Below are 18,741 nucleotides of genomic sequence, written 5' to 3'. Positions count from 1 at the left end.
CCCTCTTCCTTGGTTGTAAAGCTCTGTTTAATTTTATCCCTTAGGCATCTATTATCTCATAGCCCATATTATTTTTCCAGCTATTACTGCTTAATTTTCCCCATCCAAAAAGTATGTACAGACACAAGCCAATTTCCGTCTTGGCACAATTGTTGATGAGAAACAAACAGCTGCTTCACTGGGGTCCTAACAAAGAGACAGGGAATTGATGCTTCTCATCTTCTCAATCTCACCATGAGGGTGCTGGAGCCCTGGAGCAGGCTGCCCAGAGAGGTTATAGAGTCTCCTGCTCTGGAGAGATTCCAAACCCTCCTGGACATTGTCATCCTGGGCAACTTGCTCTGGGGTGGCCCTGCTTTAGCAGGGGGTTGGACTTGATGATCTCCACAGGTTCTTTCCAACCCTGTCCTCATGCTGCAATTCTGAGATTCTGTCATCTCTTCATTAGGTTCACACAAGTAATTGCTTGTTATCACGTGTACTTAGTCACCAAGCACTTTCATCCTCCTAGCCACAGCAAAGACCCTTGGTGATGACTTTTGGTCAGGCATTGGAATGAGATGCCCAGGGAGGTGGTGGGGGTCACCGTCCCTGGAGGTGTTCAAGAACCCTGTGGACCTGGCACTCTGGGACATGGTTTAGTGGCCATAGTGGTCTTAAGTTGATGGTTTGACTTGATGATCTTAGACATCTTTTCCAACTGAAACAATTCTGTGATTCTACGAGGGAGAGGATCTCTGGTGATGGGGGAGGTGACCTTTGATAATGGGAGGGTAGGCACAACTTGCAGATGGAGGGAGGAGAAGCCAGGGGGCTTCCATTGCAGTCCCTCATTTACTCATGCTGCGCTGGAAACAAGAGCTGAGCAGAAACATTTCCTGCCTTTTTATTTCTTTAAATAAAAGCTGCTGAATTTTAATCAGAGCTTAAAATAAAAGTAAAAACCCACAGCTAATGGAATATCCTGACCAAGGTGCTTGGGCTGCTTCTCTTTTGACATTCCTGGCGGAATCTGTTTGTGGCTAGCAGATGGAGGGGAGGGAATTCTGCACCTCTGCTCTGCTGAGATCTCACCTGCAATAGTGGGGCCATCTCTGGAGTGCTCAGCACAGGAGAGATATGAACCTGTCTGAGTGGGGCCAGAGGAGGCCACAGCAACGATGGGAGGTCTGGAAGCCTTCTGCTGTGAGAACAGGCTGATAGAGTTGGGCTTCAGCCTGGAGAAGGCTCCAGGGAGACCTTCTGGTGGCCTTTCAGGACTTCAAGTGCAAATCAGAAAGCTGGAGACAGACTTTTGAATAGGGCCTGTTGTGACAGGACAAGGGCAGATGGCTTAAACTAAAAGAGGGAGACCAAAGAGTAGGAAGAAATATTTTACAGTGAGGGTGGTGAGACCCTGCTCCAGGATGCCCAGAGAGGTGGGAGATGTCCCATCCCAGATCAGGCTGTTTGTGTCTCTGAGCAACCTGCTGTAGTTGCAGATGTCCCTGCTGACTACAGGGGGGTTGGAATAGGTGACCTGGCCTTTTACAACCCAAGCCAAGCCATGATTCTGTTTAATTATAGTATTTCATTAGAAGTTCTTGCAAAATGTTACTGCTGGACACATAAGCAAGCACAGAACCATAGAACTGTTGAGGTTGTAAGAGACCTTTGAGATCCTCATATCCAACCACTTGCCTAGAACTCGCAGTATCAGTACTACTGCTAAGACAGACATTCTCAAGGTACTAAGTCCATCACTCATTTTATGGAGACCATGGCAGCATGACTGAAGGTGGAGCAGCCCACATCAGCCAGCATAGGAGGGAGCAGTACATATCCAAAAGACAGGGAGATTTGCAGAGCAGACCCCAGGAAACAATCTCTGTTTCCCTGACAAAAGCACAGAGAAAACAAAGAAGGACAAACAGGCTTAGAAACTCAGATATCTAAAAATGACTGAAGAAATTAAGGAATATGCAAAATTACAAATCACTGTCAAGACACCAAGAAACTAGCCTAAGTTACTGGCAAAAGCTGTGAAAGCCAAGGTGTATTTGTGAGATGGACAGAAAGCTGGGGCCAGTTCTAGTCTGCACTCCTTTCAGCATTCTCATGCAGAAGGAACGTAGCCTAAATCCAGTTTGGGTTAAACTTCTATTCTATTCTATTCTATTCTATTCTATTCTATTCTATTCTATTCTATTCTATTCTATTCTATTCTATTTCACTGCTGACATTATTTTCCCTTAACACAGCTATTCATGGTAGTGTTGGTGTACTTGGTGCTTGCGCACCATGTTGTGAAGGACCTGCATGTCCAACAGTTTCCCAGTGAGGAGGCAGAAGGGATTTCATAGATCACAGAATGGCTTGAGTTGAAAGGAATCTTAAAGATCATCTAGTTTCAACCCTGACTGCCACAGGCAGGGTCAGGTTTCTCAAAGCTCCATCCAGCCTGGTCTTAAATGCTTCCAGGCATAAGGCATCTCTACATTTTTGGGCAACCCATTCTGGGGTTCTTAAGGATGACACAAGAGCCTAACTGGGCTCAGCACCTGGATACAGGGCAGAGCATCTCCCATTACCAACCCCATTGCAGCAACCAGTCTCAATTGAGGGGGCTTTTGGGACTAAGCTTATGATGAACATGGAGATGGTAGCAGGAGTTTTCAACCCAACTCCTCACACCAGCCTGCCATGCACAACACAAGAGACATTTCTTCTGCTCCTCCTTCATTTTAATCCATTATTAATGCTTCTGACAAAAGGCATTGCTAACACTTTCCTTTCTGCTGCTCATCCTGGCTTTAGATGCTCAGTTAAAAAAACCCAGAAAGCTCCAAAAGCAGTTGCAAGCATCAGTGCCCTGCCATGCTCTCGTCTTGTCCAGTGGGTGTTACCACAGCAAATAGAAATTGCAAGCAGAGGCCGAATGGCAATGAGTCAGGAAGGCAGAAAAGCGTGAAAACAAAATGAATGGCAAGGCAATAAACCAGCAATATTTCACCAGCAGCACTGAGCTCCTGCATAACCTCCATCCATCAGCGTTATCAGAGCCTGGGAGCTCACCCGAGTTGTACTTACAGTGCATTAGTGACACTGGCAGGGAAGAGACTGTGGCCATGTGGGTGTATCACTGTGCCATGGGATGAGGCCACCAGGAAGTGTGGGCAAGGGCAATGGCCAGCCACCAGCACTAGCACATTAAGATCCTCCTCCAGAACAAGAAGAATCATAGAATTATGTGTCTTGATGACAGATCTTTTCAGTATCAGCTTTAGTTTTTCCAAACAGAAAAATTGCTCTCTACGACTCTGTGAACAAAGGTTGGAGTGAAGTGAGGATTGGTCACTCCTCCCCAACATCCATCAGGTGATAGAACGAGAGGAAATGGCCTGAAATTGTGCCAGGAGAGGTTTTGGTTGGATATTAGGAAAATTTTCTTTCCTGAAAGTGGTCAGGCATTGGAACAAGCTGCCTGGGGAGGTGGTAGAGTCCCCATCCATGGAGGTGTTCAAGAGAAGTGTGGGCCAGATTTGGGAGGGTCTCCTGAAGAGCACTGCCAAGTTTCTACTTTCAATCATAGAATTCATTGGGTTGGAAGGGACCTTTATAGCTCATCTGGTACAACCCCACTGCAGTCAGTAGGCATCAGGTTGCTCAAAGCTCCATGAAGCCTGCCCGTGAATGTCTACAGGAATGGGGCCTCCACCACCTCAATGGGCAACCTGTTTCAGTGTTCCACCACCCTCATAGAAAACACTCAAATTCTTACTGGCATCCCACATGAGGCAGAGAGAAAACTGATGGGAAAATCCCAGGCAGCAAGATGCCCCAGTAATGGAAAGGAATCAAACCAGGGAAGGGATCAGTGATCCCCACTGTCTGTGGGGCTCACACATCTTTCATGACTCTAGTAGCAACCCAGGTGTACTGCTGAGGAAACCTGAGAAATATGTTTAAAATAGAAAGTTGTTCCCTTCAAAAAGCTGGAGAATGATTGGAGGGACTAAATTGGAAAAAGGAGTCCCTTTTCCAGTCATCCCCAAAACACACCAGTATCCCTTCATTCCCTGCTCCTCATGAAGATACTGAAGTGCAGCAGCTCCTCTTTGGGGTAAAGGTGAGCAATCCCCTTTTCTCTCTATCTACGAAGAGATTACTAAAATCACTACAGGGACATGGAGGATGGGGACTACCTCCACCCTGTATTTTCCAGAGCACCAAGTACAAACCACCCTGCCAGTCCAGTTTTGGAAACAACCTCTCATTTTTCACTCCTGTGCAGAATGATCTGCCTGCAACTCTGGTCCATCACTCTCACCATCCCCACCACAGCCATGCTCCCAGGGTAAAAGCAGTCATGCAGGGCTTTGCCTGCAAGCCAGGCTCATGGCATTTACCCAGAGAGATGGAACCCTCCTGAAAAAACAGGACTTTGTGTCCCCTTTGATGACCTACAGCTTGGACACAGGTTGGGGCTCTCTGTCCAGGTTGTGGATAAAAATCACCGCTCTCTCCCCCAAAAGAAGCTAATTCCCTATTAGCGCTGCAGCAAACTCAGGCAGCCAGCACGAAGAAAGCTTTGTAAAGAGATATAAAACCCGGATTTCTGTATTGAACCACACGCCACAGATGGTGTAGCAGACGAGGATTAATTCATGAATCATATTTCTTAAATGATACAATCTCTCTTTTCACTTCCATACTTTCCCTTTTTGACTCAGAAGCAGGGATTTAAAATGCCCTTCCCAGATATGAATTTTGCATGAACACTGCAGGGGTAAAGGGAAAAAAAAAATCCACAACCAACAAAGAAGCCTCAATAAACCAGAAACCCCAGATGTTTGAAGCTGAGTTCTCAAAAGTAAGCAAACACATATCCTGTCCATCTAGGGAAGAAGAGGTGCGGAAATGCAATATATGCAGGCATGGATCTGGGACTGGGGTGGGAAAATGCATTCCTGAACATTTGGAGATTACTGATGTTCAGCCAGGGTTCTGAATTTCACAAAAACTGGTTTTCTATCTCCTCCCATCTTATTCGCCACCCTCGCAGCATCAGAAAAGCCTTAAGGCAAACATTTCCACCACTCTCCTTCGTCTCTCCTCCAGCCCATATCGATGCTCTCCTTGGGAAAATCCTGTGTAAAGCATCACCAGGTTGCTCTCCAGAAAAAACTCACAGAACCCTCAAAACCAAAGGGATAGCAGAAAGCAACAGCAAGCCAAAACATCCTGCACCACGCATACAGCTCAACCGCAGCTCACTACCACAGCTGAGAAACGTTTTAAGTGGGGGGAATAGTGAAGGAAATCACAGAATCATAGAATGGTGGGGGTTGGATCAGACCACTGGAGAACATCCAGCCCAATCGCCGGCCAAAAGCAGAACACCTAGGGCAGGTCACATGGGAAGACATCCAGACAGGACTTGAAAGTCTCTAGAGAAGGAGACTCCACAACCTCTCTGGGCAGCCTGCTCCAGCACTCTGTCACACTCATAGTGAGAGGTTTCTCCTCATGTTGAGGTGCAACTTCCTGCGTTCGTTTGTATCTCACCACAGGATACCACTAAAGAGAGACCAGCTCCTTCTTCTTGGCACCCACCCTTCAGATATCTGTAAACATTAATAAGATCGCCTTTCAGTGTGATGTTTCCAGAGCAAACCGCCTCAGGTGTCTCAGCCTTTTCTCGTAAGACAGACATTCAAATGGAACATGGAAATGACAAAAGAGCTCTTGGGTAGAGCTGAACTCCCATCTCCTTCTCAAGTGGAAGGCTCTTTCAGGCCAGCCAATCTCAGAACCAAGTGCCTGTGCAGAACCACAGAGAGGAGAGCAGATAGAACCAGGCTGAGAAGAAATAGCGCCAGCATCCAAGCCTCCTAGCACTCTGCCCTTCTGCGCACTTTTTCACCTCCAAAAGCTGCTGCTACACCTTTCTTTCATCACTGAATCGGGATTTCAGCCAGGTTTTTTGTTTCATTTTGTTTTTTTTCCACTTGGCACACGAAGCAGCTGGGAATATGCTGTACAGCTTCTTTATACAGCCTTGCGTTTACTATACTATAGTTTTACACACGAAGCTTCCAGTTAGAATTAGAGTGGAAAAAAAAGGACTTACCCTTCAATTATTTCAACCTTTCCCTGCTTTGTGTGCGACGTGGGCTTCTCTTTTGGTTACTATTTCCAGATTTGGTCTTTGGGTAGGTGAATGGAAGAGGAGAATGAAAGGAGCTGTGTTTGATGACGATGGAGACTGTGAAAGAAAAGAGAAGCACTTTAGCGCAGAGCAGTCCTCTCTATACAGACAGATTGGATTAAATTAAATTAAATTAGTGACACCTACATAAATGCTTCCTACTGTTTTTATGCACACATACAAATATCACAACTGCCAAGGAGAATGCAGCTGTCAGTGATACGGCAGGGGGGAAGAAAAGGAGCAATTTCTAAAATGGAAGGTAAAAAAAAACCAACACAAAAATCTAGCATAATAACCGGCGTTTGAACAGCAGCAAAGGGGCTTCCACCAGTTTGCAGGAGGGCAGGCAGCTGCCCATACTGGGCTGCTTGTAAAACTCAAATGGCTTGAGACTATGTGGAAAGGGCTTGAGGATGTGGCAGAACCGCAGCAACAAAACCTGACAGACACTCTTTTTGGTTCCCAAAAGACTACACCAGCTCAACTGCTTTGGAGAAAGCAAGGGAGGAGCGAGAGTTTTGGGAAACACGATTCACCCAAACCCTGTAATGATGAAAGGACTCCGAGTACAGGAAGGAATTAATAATTTGGTCACCCTACCAGCAAGTCCCTCTCTAAAAAACACATTAATCTCCCACCATCTGCTTTAATAGCAGAATTTCTGCTAAGTGGTTTTCCCCTACACAGCCCCACATCTCCCTGTAAACACACAAACAAACCATTTGGCTTCCCACAGTCACGGGGTATGCAGCTGCTCGGGGACGGGCTCCGTGCCTTTGACACAGTGCCAAGGTGGAATTCCTGCCATCCCGTTTACTCCCACACCTCTCCCCTCACCCACTGCATGTCTCACAGACTCTTTGGACTCCTGGGGTGAAGCACCCTACCTCCTCACATCACTGTCCACTAAACAGGGCAGATCAACAACAACAAAAAAGAACAAAGATGAGAGGAATGAGATTCTGTGCTATTATTTTTCTCATGACAGCTCCCCCTCCCACCTTCTGTATGCTACTGGCATCTCTAGCACTGTGAGCTCCAGCCCAAACACCAAAAGCACCCCCCCAAAAAAGCACATTTACAAAATGACTCATAAGATGCCACGCATGCTAATGGAAAATGAAATGGTGGTGGTGGTGCCCAGGGAAGTGGTGGAGTCACTCTCCCAGAAGTTGTTCAAGAAAAAACTGGACATGGCACTTCAGGACATGGTTTAATGGCCATGGTGGTCTTAGACTGAAGGTTGGAGTGAATGAACTTCATTCTATGAAAATAAATATCCCTGAGCCATGAAGATTGACCGCATTTAGTTGGAAAAGCCCCCAAGTCACCACAAGTAGTACATAAAAATACATGCTAACATTGAGGAGCTATAAACTTAATATGGAATAACCCTTTTTATAAGCAGCTCAGTTGCTGCCACTGGCCCAGTGGCCTTTGCTAAATCCAAGGTGCTTTAACAAAGCAAGGAAGCTTTTCATTGCTATTTAGCAGAATGGGTGGGTGGGTGGGGGAAGTAAATCATGAGAGAATAAAACTGCTCAAGACATCAAGGACCAAGACAGAAACAAAAAGGCAGGTCTCCTCATCCAGCTCCTCCACTACCAAACACCCTGCTGGGCTGTGGTACTTAAATAGAAACACTATTGTTAGCCCTAAGCAATGCAGACTCATTAACATTTATTCTTGTGGTATAAAATATATTTTTAAGTACTTAAAGAAATAATCTGGAGGAAGTGCTAAAGCTCTGAGCGTATTTTCAATATGTCTCAGCTTTTCCAGAGAGATTTCAGACCTCCTGGAAAGACAGATCATCTTAGAGGCTGCTGCAGGGCGGGAGCATGTGGATATCTCCAACCAACCCAGAAAAGCCACACAAGCAAATCCCCTGCCCTTGCTTCTCCTCCCAGATTGTTCAGCAAGAGGTAAAGCTAAAAATGCTGCTGATTGGAATTACTCATGGACAGCAGAAACCCCAAACTACCATTCCCCACACGTTTTTAACGTGTGGGGGTGTTTATATGTGAATAACACTTGGAAACAGAGGAACTTGATGCCTGTAAAGATACCTCCTCAAGAAGCATGCCAGCAGAAAGCCTGGCCAGAACACACAGCTCCTGCTGGAACAATTTCCATGCAGCCCAACTTCAGCGTGCAGGTCCCAGTCATACCACACTTTATCCCAGAAGCTAATGGAGACAAACCATGTTTGCAGCTTTCAATTAGCCTAGCAAAGCAAAAGCATCGTGAGAGAGGAACCACAGCCTCTCCCCATCCTCATGAAGAGCAGGTGGCAGATGCAACAGACCTCACTGATCCCATAAGCTGTCAGGAGAGGGTCTGGGGGTTGGCTGAGAGGAGCAGCAGTTGTAGTGGTTGTTCCAGTGGTGACCATAAGAATACCCAGATAAAACCACTGTGCAAGAGCATGCCAAGCCATAGAGGCAGATGATTTAATGTCTCGACTTAACCTAAACCTAAACAATTCTATGATTTGTTGAGAGATTCAACACAGGGAACAGAAACCAGAGGTAGCCACCAATGCAAGGGGCACAGTGCTTTATTGTCACCAAACCCAAACATGCCAGGAATATAGAGGATGTATTTTATCTTATATACACACTTTACAAGTCAGCTCCATATGACCCAGCCAGACTTGAGATGCCTCAGATGAATTAAAATGGGAAGAGGAAAGGAGAGAGAAGAAACAGTTTTCTTTTTCATTGTCAGAAAAATTACTGCACAGTTAGTGTTTTGCAGACACCCCATAATTTCAGTCTTTAATCAGTGCTTTGGTGGGGGCAAAGAAGAACCAAGTGAATCTCAGAGTGGATTTAACACATGGCCACCCCAGTTTGACATTGTAAGCTCAGAGACAATACCTTCCACAGGACCAACACATCACCCCATTGCTTCTCCCCAGGCACAAGGTGAAAGATGGAGTTGGAGGAACCAAAGACCTGTATGCTGGGGAAGGACTTCTTACAAGAGCTTATTGTGACAGGACAAGATGCTATGGACTTAAGCTTGAGGAGAGTAGATTTACACTGGATATTAGACAGGAATCCTTTAGTGAGGGTGGGGAGACATTGGAACAGGTTGCTGAGGGAGGTTGTGGATGCCCCTCCCTGGCAGAGTTCAAAGCCAGGTTGGACAAGGCCTTGAGCAATCTGGTTAGTGGAAGGTATCACAGTATCACAGCCCATGGCAAGGGCTTGAAACTAGATGATCTTCAAGGTCCCTTCCAATCTAAACCATTCTATGATTCTATGATATTTAAAGCCACATCTCTTCTCCCCAGCACAGAGATAGAGGGACGTGCTCTGGAGCTCAGCCACAGTGGTCCCTGGCACTGTGCAGATGGCAGCGGTTTGGGTAGCCGGTGCTAAACGCAATCTGCACAAGCTACAGCACGCGCACCAAGTTCAAAGTCAAAATGAACATTTGTTCTACGACAAAACACATTGCAAATGATCCTGAACAAATTTTAACCATTGCTACAGTCAGATAAGAGCACAGGACTATGGATCATACCCTGATGTTATTGCAGGCTCTGTGCTGCTGAACACACGAGTGGCAGCGCAGAGAGATCTATATTTTGTATTTCACTATAAATTACAGAGCAGCATAATCAAGCTGAAGGGGCAGCTCTGCTCTTTCCTGTGTTGCTTCCTTCAGGTTTTTAAACCCACTCAATTTCTTTCCATTTAGTTGCTTTATTGGGGCAGCTTCTCTCCTTCCCGCGTCGCTTCCTTCATATTTTTCAGCCCATTCAATTTCTTCTCATCTATAGTTGCTTTATTTTTGGTTCCTTGCTGCATCAGATCATTCCACCTTCCCAGAGTGGTGAAGATGAATAAAAAAAATCACCAAACTTCCTTGCGACAACTTGGGGAGCTGTTACATAAAGCAGAGAAGGGTATCAGCAGATAGAGACAACTCGGAGGCAACCTGAGGTTTGGTATTCTGTGTCAGCTTGACACACAGGGGAAATAACCCTTTAATCCAGTGCAGTGTATTTCATTTACTGTAGTGTTATCCAGTTCGAAGATGTTATGAAAGGAATCCCTGGAGAGACTTAAGACTTCAAAACCAGCCTGAGTTTGAACTTAATTCCACCGTTGCAAAAGGCTGTAGCCGTGGAAGATGACCTTTTCCATACCTTGCATGCCAGGAGCCATTCTGCCTCATAATGTCACGCCAAATTAGAATATTCTCTTTTTGGTTTACTTGGGATTTTGTTTTGTCTTTTCTTTTTAATTAAAAGCATCTGTCACTAATAATGAAACAGGGGGGGAAAGAAAAAAATAAAAATCAATAATACAGATTAGAAACGGTGACATCAAGGGAGATGAGAGCTAAAAAGCTTGGTAATTAACGGAGGGACTTTTCACCTCCACATGAGCTCACCATCAGAGCCCAGGTCAGGACCGAACGAGCATTGATACCATCTCCATGCCGCTCATCAGCATGTGAAACAAAGGGATGTTCTTGCTGCAGCGCCATGCTGACCTCTCCGCAAATCCATTCTCCAGAGCTTGGGAGGTCTCCCTCCTCAGATAGGAAAGGAGAGAGGAAAAATACCTCTGAAGTGCAGATCTCCAAGGTGCTTAGGTCTTGCCAAGGTTATCCTGAATGAAAATTTAAATGTATCTTTATAAGACCATAAATCCACGTTAGTGAAGGAGAAGCTGGTGGAACTTCCTGTGATGGCAGGGACGAAGGCATGTGGTGTGGTTTCAGCCAACTGCAGGAGCTTAGAATTGTAGAACTATTTTAGTCAGAAAAGACCTCTAAGATCATTGAGTCAGGCTAATACCACCATGGCTATCAAACCATGATCCAAAGTGCCATATCCACACATTTCTTGAACACTTCCAGGGATGACAATTTTACCACTCCCTGAGCTGCCTGTTCCAGTGCCTGACCACTCTTGCAGGGAAGACATTTTTTCTAATATCCAACCTAAACCTCCCTGACCAATTTCAGTCCATTTCCTCCTGTGCTATTACCTGATACTAGGGAGAAGAGACCGACCTCCAGCCCACTCCAACCTCATTTCAAGGAGTTTTAGAGAGCAATGAGGTCTAAACTAAACAATTCCAGTTCCCTCAGCTGCTCCTCACCAGACCCGTTCTCCAGCCCCATCACCAGCTTTGCTGTCCTTCTCTAGACAGGCTGCAGCACCTCAATATCTCTCTTGTAGTGAGGGCCACAAAACTGAACACATTTTTAAGCAATCCTGCAGGAAGCTTATTAAAGCAGACATGGAAATCCCAGTTAAAGTTGCTCTCTAGTGTTAATCACATCCATGGACTTGACTATTTAGAGGTGAACCACAAAAGGCCAGTTTTCACTTGCTGCATCTTGCAACAAGGATTGTGAGTGTAATTAACTGCAGATTTATATTTTCTAAAACTACAGTTCCCCCACTAAATACTAAATTAATTACCAAATGTCTTCATAATGAATGTGAAATTATTTCGTCTGTTAAAGCAGTACAAACAGCTTTATTGTATCATTAACAGTTAGAAATGTTCCATCAGCATGGCTGAAAAAAATGTAAACTAAATATGCCAAGGATACATTGCTTTCTACTCTGACTATTATGTATTTTTTTAATGTCTAATTTCATGGTAGATAAGTGAAAAATCTTTTCACCTGACTTTCTGAGAGGCTCATTTGCTCATGCAAATTTAAAACCAAGTGTCATAATACAATGAAATTATAAAAACATACCAAAAAGGAGTTAGTGAAAAGGAGTTAGTGAGTCACTAAATTTAGCTCCTAATGGAGTTCAACCTGTCTTAAAGAGTTGTGTGTTAATGGGGAGAGCTACCATGCTCTGTAAACATCAGAAACACCTTAGAAACCATCACACACGCACGGGGCTTTTGGAGGAAGACAAACAGGTTTACTGTCTTCCACACCTTGAGCTAAGGTGCCCTTGTGATACCACATCCGGTACCCCCTACTTTGCCCTGGTGAGACCACATGTGGAGTACTGTGCCCAGTTCTGGGCCCAAGAGGGACAGGGATATACTAGAGACTGTCCAACAGAGGCTACGAGGATGGTGAAGGGATTGACACTGTCTTACGAGGAAAAGCTCAGAGACCTGGGGCTGTTTAGCCTGGATAAGAGAAGACTGAGGGGAGATCTTACTAGTATTTATAAATATCTGACAGGTCGGTGTCAAGAAGAAGGTGCCAGTCTCTTTTCAATGGTGTCCTGTGACAGGACAAGGGGCAGCAAGCACAAACTGGAACCCAGGAAGTTCCATCTGTTCAGAAGGAGAAAACTCTTTGCTGTGAGGGTGCTGGAGTCCTGGAGCAGGCTGCTGAGAGAGATTGTGGTCTCCTTCTCCGGACAGATTCCAAACCCAGCTGGACATTGTGATCCTGAGGAAGTGGCTGTGGGTGATCCTGCTTTATCAGGGGGATTGGACTAGATGACCTCCAGAGGTCCTTTCCAACCATCACCACGCTGGGATTCTGTGATCCCAAACCATTCTTTAACTCTGTAATATAAGCAGTCTATCTGGTAGACTTCCAATATTCACCACAACCAAAGCACAAAGTAGCTGGGAAAGAGATGCCGCCACAGAGAAATTGGCTTAATATACAGGGAAACAATTTCCTGAAGTGGACAATGTCCAAACCCTGCCCATGAGACCAGGCTTGGGTATGCATCCCAGCAATAAGACCTCCACCAGTTCATCACCATGGATGGGTAGGGAGCAATATTGCCCTGTGCAATCTCCCCACTAGCTGCACCGGCTTGACCACAGTTGAATTGTCAAGCTGGGGCCCAGCACTCCAGGACAAGAAGAGCCAATGATTCCTTGTGCTTCCAATACAGCAGAAAATGGTGACATAGGGCCCTGTAAGGAGAAGGGGTAAGGGAACTAATGGAAAAACATCAAATTGCATTAAGGGCTGTGTTAAAGGTTTCCAGGAGTCTCCAGACAAGTCTACTGATATTCCTGAACCCTTATTGATCCACAGGTCAAGACAGGTATAAAAAACCCTCCATTTTAAGAAAATATCACTTGTTGTGATAGCAAAAAAAAAGAGCCTGTCCCCATGCACAGATAAATACAGAGACCTTTCCACAGGAGAAAACAATCTGCTGCAGAGCTGTACTAGAAAATCACTGACCTGTCCCTGTCTGGTGCCACACAAAGGCTCCTACAAGGAGATGTGTCCTACATAAATGCTTTAATTAATTTGTGGAATTCTGCACCTTTCCTACAGGCATGCGACACGGCACTGTCTGCTCTCCCTTTAGGTTGCCACAGTTCTCAGATTTTATTTTTATCTGGAGTTCAATATGAATCAGGATTTGCAGAAGACAAAACACCAGGCTGCAATCATCCAGCACGCCAATTAAACTAAAAGATACCCTGGAAATTAAAATTAAATGCCATATCTATGAAAAGAAGCAGACAGCTTCCTCAAAAACAACAACAACAAAAAGCACAAGACGATGACTCTGGTGGTCCAAAAATTGCAGCTGAGGTAGTTAAACAACTTCTTCTCACCCCTCGCATCTCAAACTGTGTTGGTTTGGTTGTGGGTCTGTGGCTTGGGGTTTTTCTTGGTTTTGTTTTTGGTTGTGGGTTTGGGTTTTGGTTTTTTTTGCACATTTGTCATCAAGATTTATTGAAGTTGATGCCATAAATTTCATCTTAGTTGTTCGCTGCTGCTATTTGTTGCCAAGGCAACAAATGCACTTTGCCCAAGCTGCACAGTAAATCAGGAGTGTTTGGAATTTGGGGGTCCCTGCCCCTGGTGCTGCACCTCCCAACACAAACAGCAATAATTAGTGACAGATTGGGTGGGTCTTTACAAAGCCATTAAAATAATGCATGCTGGGGAAGGCAAAATGCCACTCGGAGCAGGCAGAGAGTGGGACTATTGGCAGGGGGAGAGGATTCATGAAAAGCCCCTTCTCCTGTCTCATTTACACCTTGGGTGGCTGGAGGTTGATAAATCCATTCACAAGTTCAGGAGAAATTGGAATGCTTCTTCTGCAAAAAAATAATGGTAAGAAAGTCATCTTCTTGTTGTAGTTGTTGCAAAAGGGAGAACTGCAATGGTAAAGGAGACATAAAAGTAGAGCCTTTACAAACATCACACAGATCTGCCCCATGGGCAGTGTCTGATAGCTCTGCCTTTGTGGGGAGCAAGAGCCTGAGGAACAGCCAATCTGCAGGTGACCTTGGGATAGGAAAAACTCTCCATCTAAATGGTGATAGTGTAGTGTCATTACTTCAGCTCTACAGGCAGCAGGTAGAGGGAAGGACATTTTGTCCCTCTGCTCTGCTGAGACCCCACCTGCAGTGCTGGGGCCAGCTCTGGAGTCCCCAGCACAGCAGAGCAGGGACCTGTTGGAGCAGGGCCAGAGGAGGCCACAGCAATGATGGGAGGGCTTGAAGCTCTCTGCTGTGAGGACAGGCTGAAAGAGTTGGGCTTGTTCAGCCTGGAGAAGAGATGGCTCCAGGGATACCTTCTGGTGACCTTTCAGAACTTCAAGGGGCTGATTGGAAAGCTGGGGACAGACTTTTGAGCAGGGCTTGTTGTGACAGTACAAGGGCCGATGCCTTAAACTAAAAAAGGGAGATTCAGACTGGAGAGAAGGAAGAAATATTTTACAGTGAGGGTGGTGAAACCCTGCTCCAGGTTACCCAGAGAGGTGGTAGATATCCCATCCCTGGAACTATTCCAGGTCAGGTTGTTTGCAGCTCTGAGCAACCTGCTCTAGTGGCAGGTGTCCCTGCTGATTGCAGGGGGGTTAGACTGGATGACCTTTAAAGACCCCTTCCCATCCAAAGCATTCTGTGATTCCATGATTCAGCAGTTGAACTGCAGGCAGTGGACAACTCCAACCACTCCCTTGGAGCAAGCGTTACTGCTCAGTATCAGCCCGATCAAAAAGCAGGATCAAAGATGTCCCACCCACACTGCCAAATTGGCATTGAAAATGCCCTAAAGATCACCTCTCCCTCTGCACTGCAGGAGTTGTCATGATGACCCACCATGTCCAACACAAGATCACCAAACCACCTTTAAATAAAAAGACAGCATAAGAAGAGACTGCAACTGCAGGAAGACAACAAGCAAACGCAAGAGTCCAAGCTAAAGCATGCTCTATGCCCCAAAGACTCCTCTGGGGGAAAGCCTCATGCAAAAAGCCGTTACTTCAGCATTTCTAAAAACAAAACCAATCCCCTGCATGATGATGTTGATGTTTTATTGGGACACAATGGTTTTTTTGAAAGACAAAGCAGTTATTTTTGTTGATCTCTCATAAACACTTACCCACAGCTGCAAAACCTCTGGGTATGAGGTACCTGAATGAACTCAGCACATTGATACCGGCCAGTAAAGGCCAAACTGGAAACTCTGTGATGGCAATCTGGGAAATTCACATTCACCCCCCAAACCCAGGCACCATAGTGCTGTGTAACTGCATCAAGGAGCCAGTTCTGCTTTATTCAGCACACAGGAAGCTGCAGTATTTCTCAGTTTTCCCTTTAAACAAATGGCTCTCAAACTCTTTACTGGGTAGCTCATTCTCTTGGATACACACATTATTGTCGGTGACCAAAGACAGTAGCCCTGATGACAAAAGCCACCAGTTTTGCTGCTTTCAGCCCCAGAAGCCTTAAAAGATTGTTTGCCTTTAAGTGCAGGACCACATTAAAGAGGAATAAAGAATTTGCTCTGGCAGGCTGGATCAATGATGCAGCACATCAAGCATGGAACCACCAGCAGCATGGCTGGGTCCAGTGCTCCTGGTGACAATAAAATCACCCTACACTGCTCATGATCAGCCACACAACACAGAAAGCAAGGGAAAAAACTCATTCCTGAACTTTGGGTCCATGTAAGAGCAATGAAGCTGGTGAAGGGTCTAGAGCACGAGTCCTGTGAGGAGGGATCTGGGGTTGTTTAGCCTGGACAAAAGCAAGCTCAGGGGCAACCTCCTGGCTGTCTACAGCTCTACACCTCCACAAGGAGGTTGGAGTCAGGTTGGGGGGCGGTCACTTTTCTGAAGGAACAAGTGACAGGACAAGAGCAAATGGCCACAAGTTGCACCAGGGGAAGTCTAAGTTGAACATGAGGAAAAATTTCTTCCCCCAAAAGGGTTGTCAAGGCCTGTGACAACTGTGACTTGGCAGTGCTGGGTTAATGGTTGGACTTGATATGAAAGGTCTCTTCCAACCGAAACGATTCTTTGATTCTATGAACCAGTTACTTTTATTAGGACTATTACCATCAAGCATATTTGACCTCTCTCCCTTCCATTGCAACAACTGGCATCTGAGATGCAAACCTGGCTTTCAGAGTCATAGCACTGGCATGATGGAAGCAGCATGAATGAAAATGAAACAGCATCACCTCCAGTTCAGCAACAGGGAAGAAAAGCCCTCTCACTGTCATGTTTCTATAATGGTTATAGTGGTGTTAGGATGATGGTTGGATTCTATGATCTTACAGGATTCTGTGTTACAAAGATGGAGCACAGTGACAGCCTAGCATCTATGTCCCAGGCAGTGCCCAGCTGTCATCACCATCACAGGTAGTGATGCTTCCCATTAATAATGGCTGCTGAACACAACCTCATTTCTTTGATAGTAGCCAGGAAGCCCACCCTGCAAACACCGTCATCCTTTCTAACAAGAGACAAAGGTACCAGCATGCTGCTCATCAGACACCAAAGTGACAAACTGCATTAACTGCCCCAATTAGAGGAGTATCCAAAGCTCCAGCCTCGTCCCTTGCCTCACAACTGTGGTCTCCACTATTTGTGTGACCACAAAAAATAACCCTTCCTAACGGCAGCTTCTCATTGTATAGCACAACAAATGGAAAGCTACACAGAGGTCACAGTCCATGAATCACCCTCCTCGTTCAGGAATGGTGTTGGAAATGTACAGTCCTGCATCAGGCAACAGCTGGAGAACATTCCCACAGCGCTGAAAACATCTAATCTAAGAATATTCTCCAGCCAGCAGCACAAAAGCATGGGGAGGGTATAAATAGCCTTTGAGCAAGGTGTATAAATAGCTGTAGGTAACATTTGTCTGCTATAAAAATCCTCCATTTTTGGCCCAGCTTTTGCAAGAGAGACTTTCCTTTCCCAGTGTTTTGCTTGTGCTTTGGAGATGAGCTTTGTATTCTTGGAGAACTGAATTAATTTGTCTTACAATTAATTTGTGTGATCAAAACCAGAATGCTTTGCCATCCTTCCCCTTCCCCTCCAGCCAGCACATGGGGGAGAGGGCAGGGATTCCTCCAAATCCCCTATTGTAACCCCAGATGAATGGCAAGAGAATGAATTTCCCTTGCCAGCTGTTTAACAGAAATCCTATCAAAGCTGATAGGACCAAAAATTAAATAGATTGTGCCGGATCCTTTGTGGGGTGACAGGCATATGGTGGCTAGGGCTGGAGAAGGGAGCTGTGATTTGACATGTCTTCCTCTGACACAAGACCAAGCAAAGGCACACATGCAGGAACACCTCACCTTCCCCCTTTCTTCCAAAACAAACACTCTGCCCTCTGAAGTAGGAATTGTGAGCTGGCAGGCTCCAAGCTGGGTAAAAAACACATCGAGGAGCGCAGCCAGCGCGTGTGCATGTGACACAGGCATCTGCATATCACGCCACCTCCCTCCTTCCACCCCTCCCTCCCTCTTGCTCACCAGGTCCATTCTTACCAACTAGCAAAGGATAAAAATTATACTAAAAAGACCTAATTTTCCTCCCCAGCTATTTGTTAGCAATGCAGACCAAGAGTTTATGCAGCCCAAGGAAGGCTGCCTGCTCTGAGAGAGTTTTACACAGTGACAGGCTCGCCAATGCCGTGCCCTCTCTCTGCTGCAGTATCAACACAGAACCATAGAATGGTTTGGGTTGGAAGGGACCCTAAGGATCATCTAGTTCAAACTCACCCCCACCCCCTGCCACGGGCAGGGATATCTTCCATTAGATCAGGTTGCTCTAGGCCTTGTCCATCCTTGATGGGATGCCCCTCCAGGGAGCGGGCATCCACAACCTTCTTGGACAACCTGTTCCAGTGTCTCCCCACCCTCACTATAAAGAATTTCTTCCTAATCTCCAGTCTAAATCTTCCCTCTTTCAGTTCGAAGCCATTACCTCTCATGCCAGCACTACAAGCCCTTGTAAACAGTTCCTCTCTAGCTCTCCTGTAGCCCCTTTCAGGTAATGGGAGGAACCAGTATGGTCTCTCATCTCCATCCCTGAAGATGCTCCAGCCCAGCCACATCGCTCACTTTCCATTCCCCTGTTGTTCTCCTCTCGATGAAGCAGCAGCCTGCTCCGGCCAGCCAGGATCTCTCAAAACCTCAAAGGAGGGCTTGGTGAGGCCAGGGAGGGAGCAACTCCATCCCACGTTGCTTCCCCCAGCATGCTGGGAGTGGGGCTGCAGAAGAAGGCTGTGCGATGAGTGCTGGCAGCGCTCACTTACCACCCGGTGAGCAGCTCCCCGTGGCGTGCAGGTGGCTCCTTTGATTTGGGATGA

The 18,741-nt window shown here is 46.0% G+C and overlaps 1 protein-coding gene across 3 annotated transcripts in view; it reads right to left on the bottom strand.

The window, feature by feature from the left end:
- NEXMIF (neurite extension and migration factor) overlaps nucleotides 1-18,741 on the bottom strand; it is a 200,566-nt gene that overhangs the window by 54,081 nt on the left and 127,744 nt on the right. For all 3 annotated transcript variants that reach the window (XM_054169635.1, XM_054169633.1, XM_054169634.1), the window contains one exon: nucleotides 6,113-6,247. The gene's annotated coding sequence lies outside the window, so the exon portion shown is untranslated. The remainder of the gene's footprint in view (nucleotides 1-6,112; nucleotides 6,248-18,741) is intronic.

Source organism: Dryobates pubescens, chromosome 18, assembly GCF_014839835.1.
Source record: "Dryobates pubescens isolate bDryPub1 chromosome 18, bDryPub1.pri, whole genome shotgun sequence".
NCBI classification, from domain to species: domain Eukaryota; kingdom Metazoa; phylum Chordata; class Aves; order Piciformes; family Picidae; genus Dryobates; species Dryobates pubescens.
This window is presented reverse-complemented; position numbering and strand designations above follow the sequence as displayed.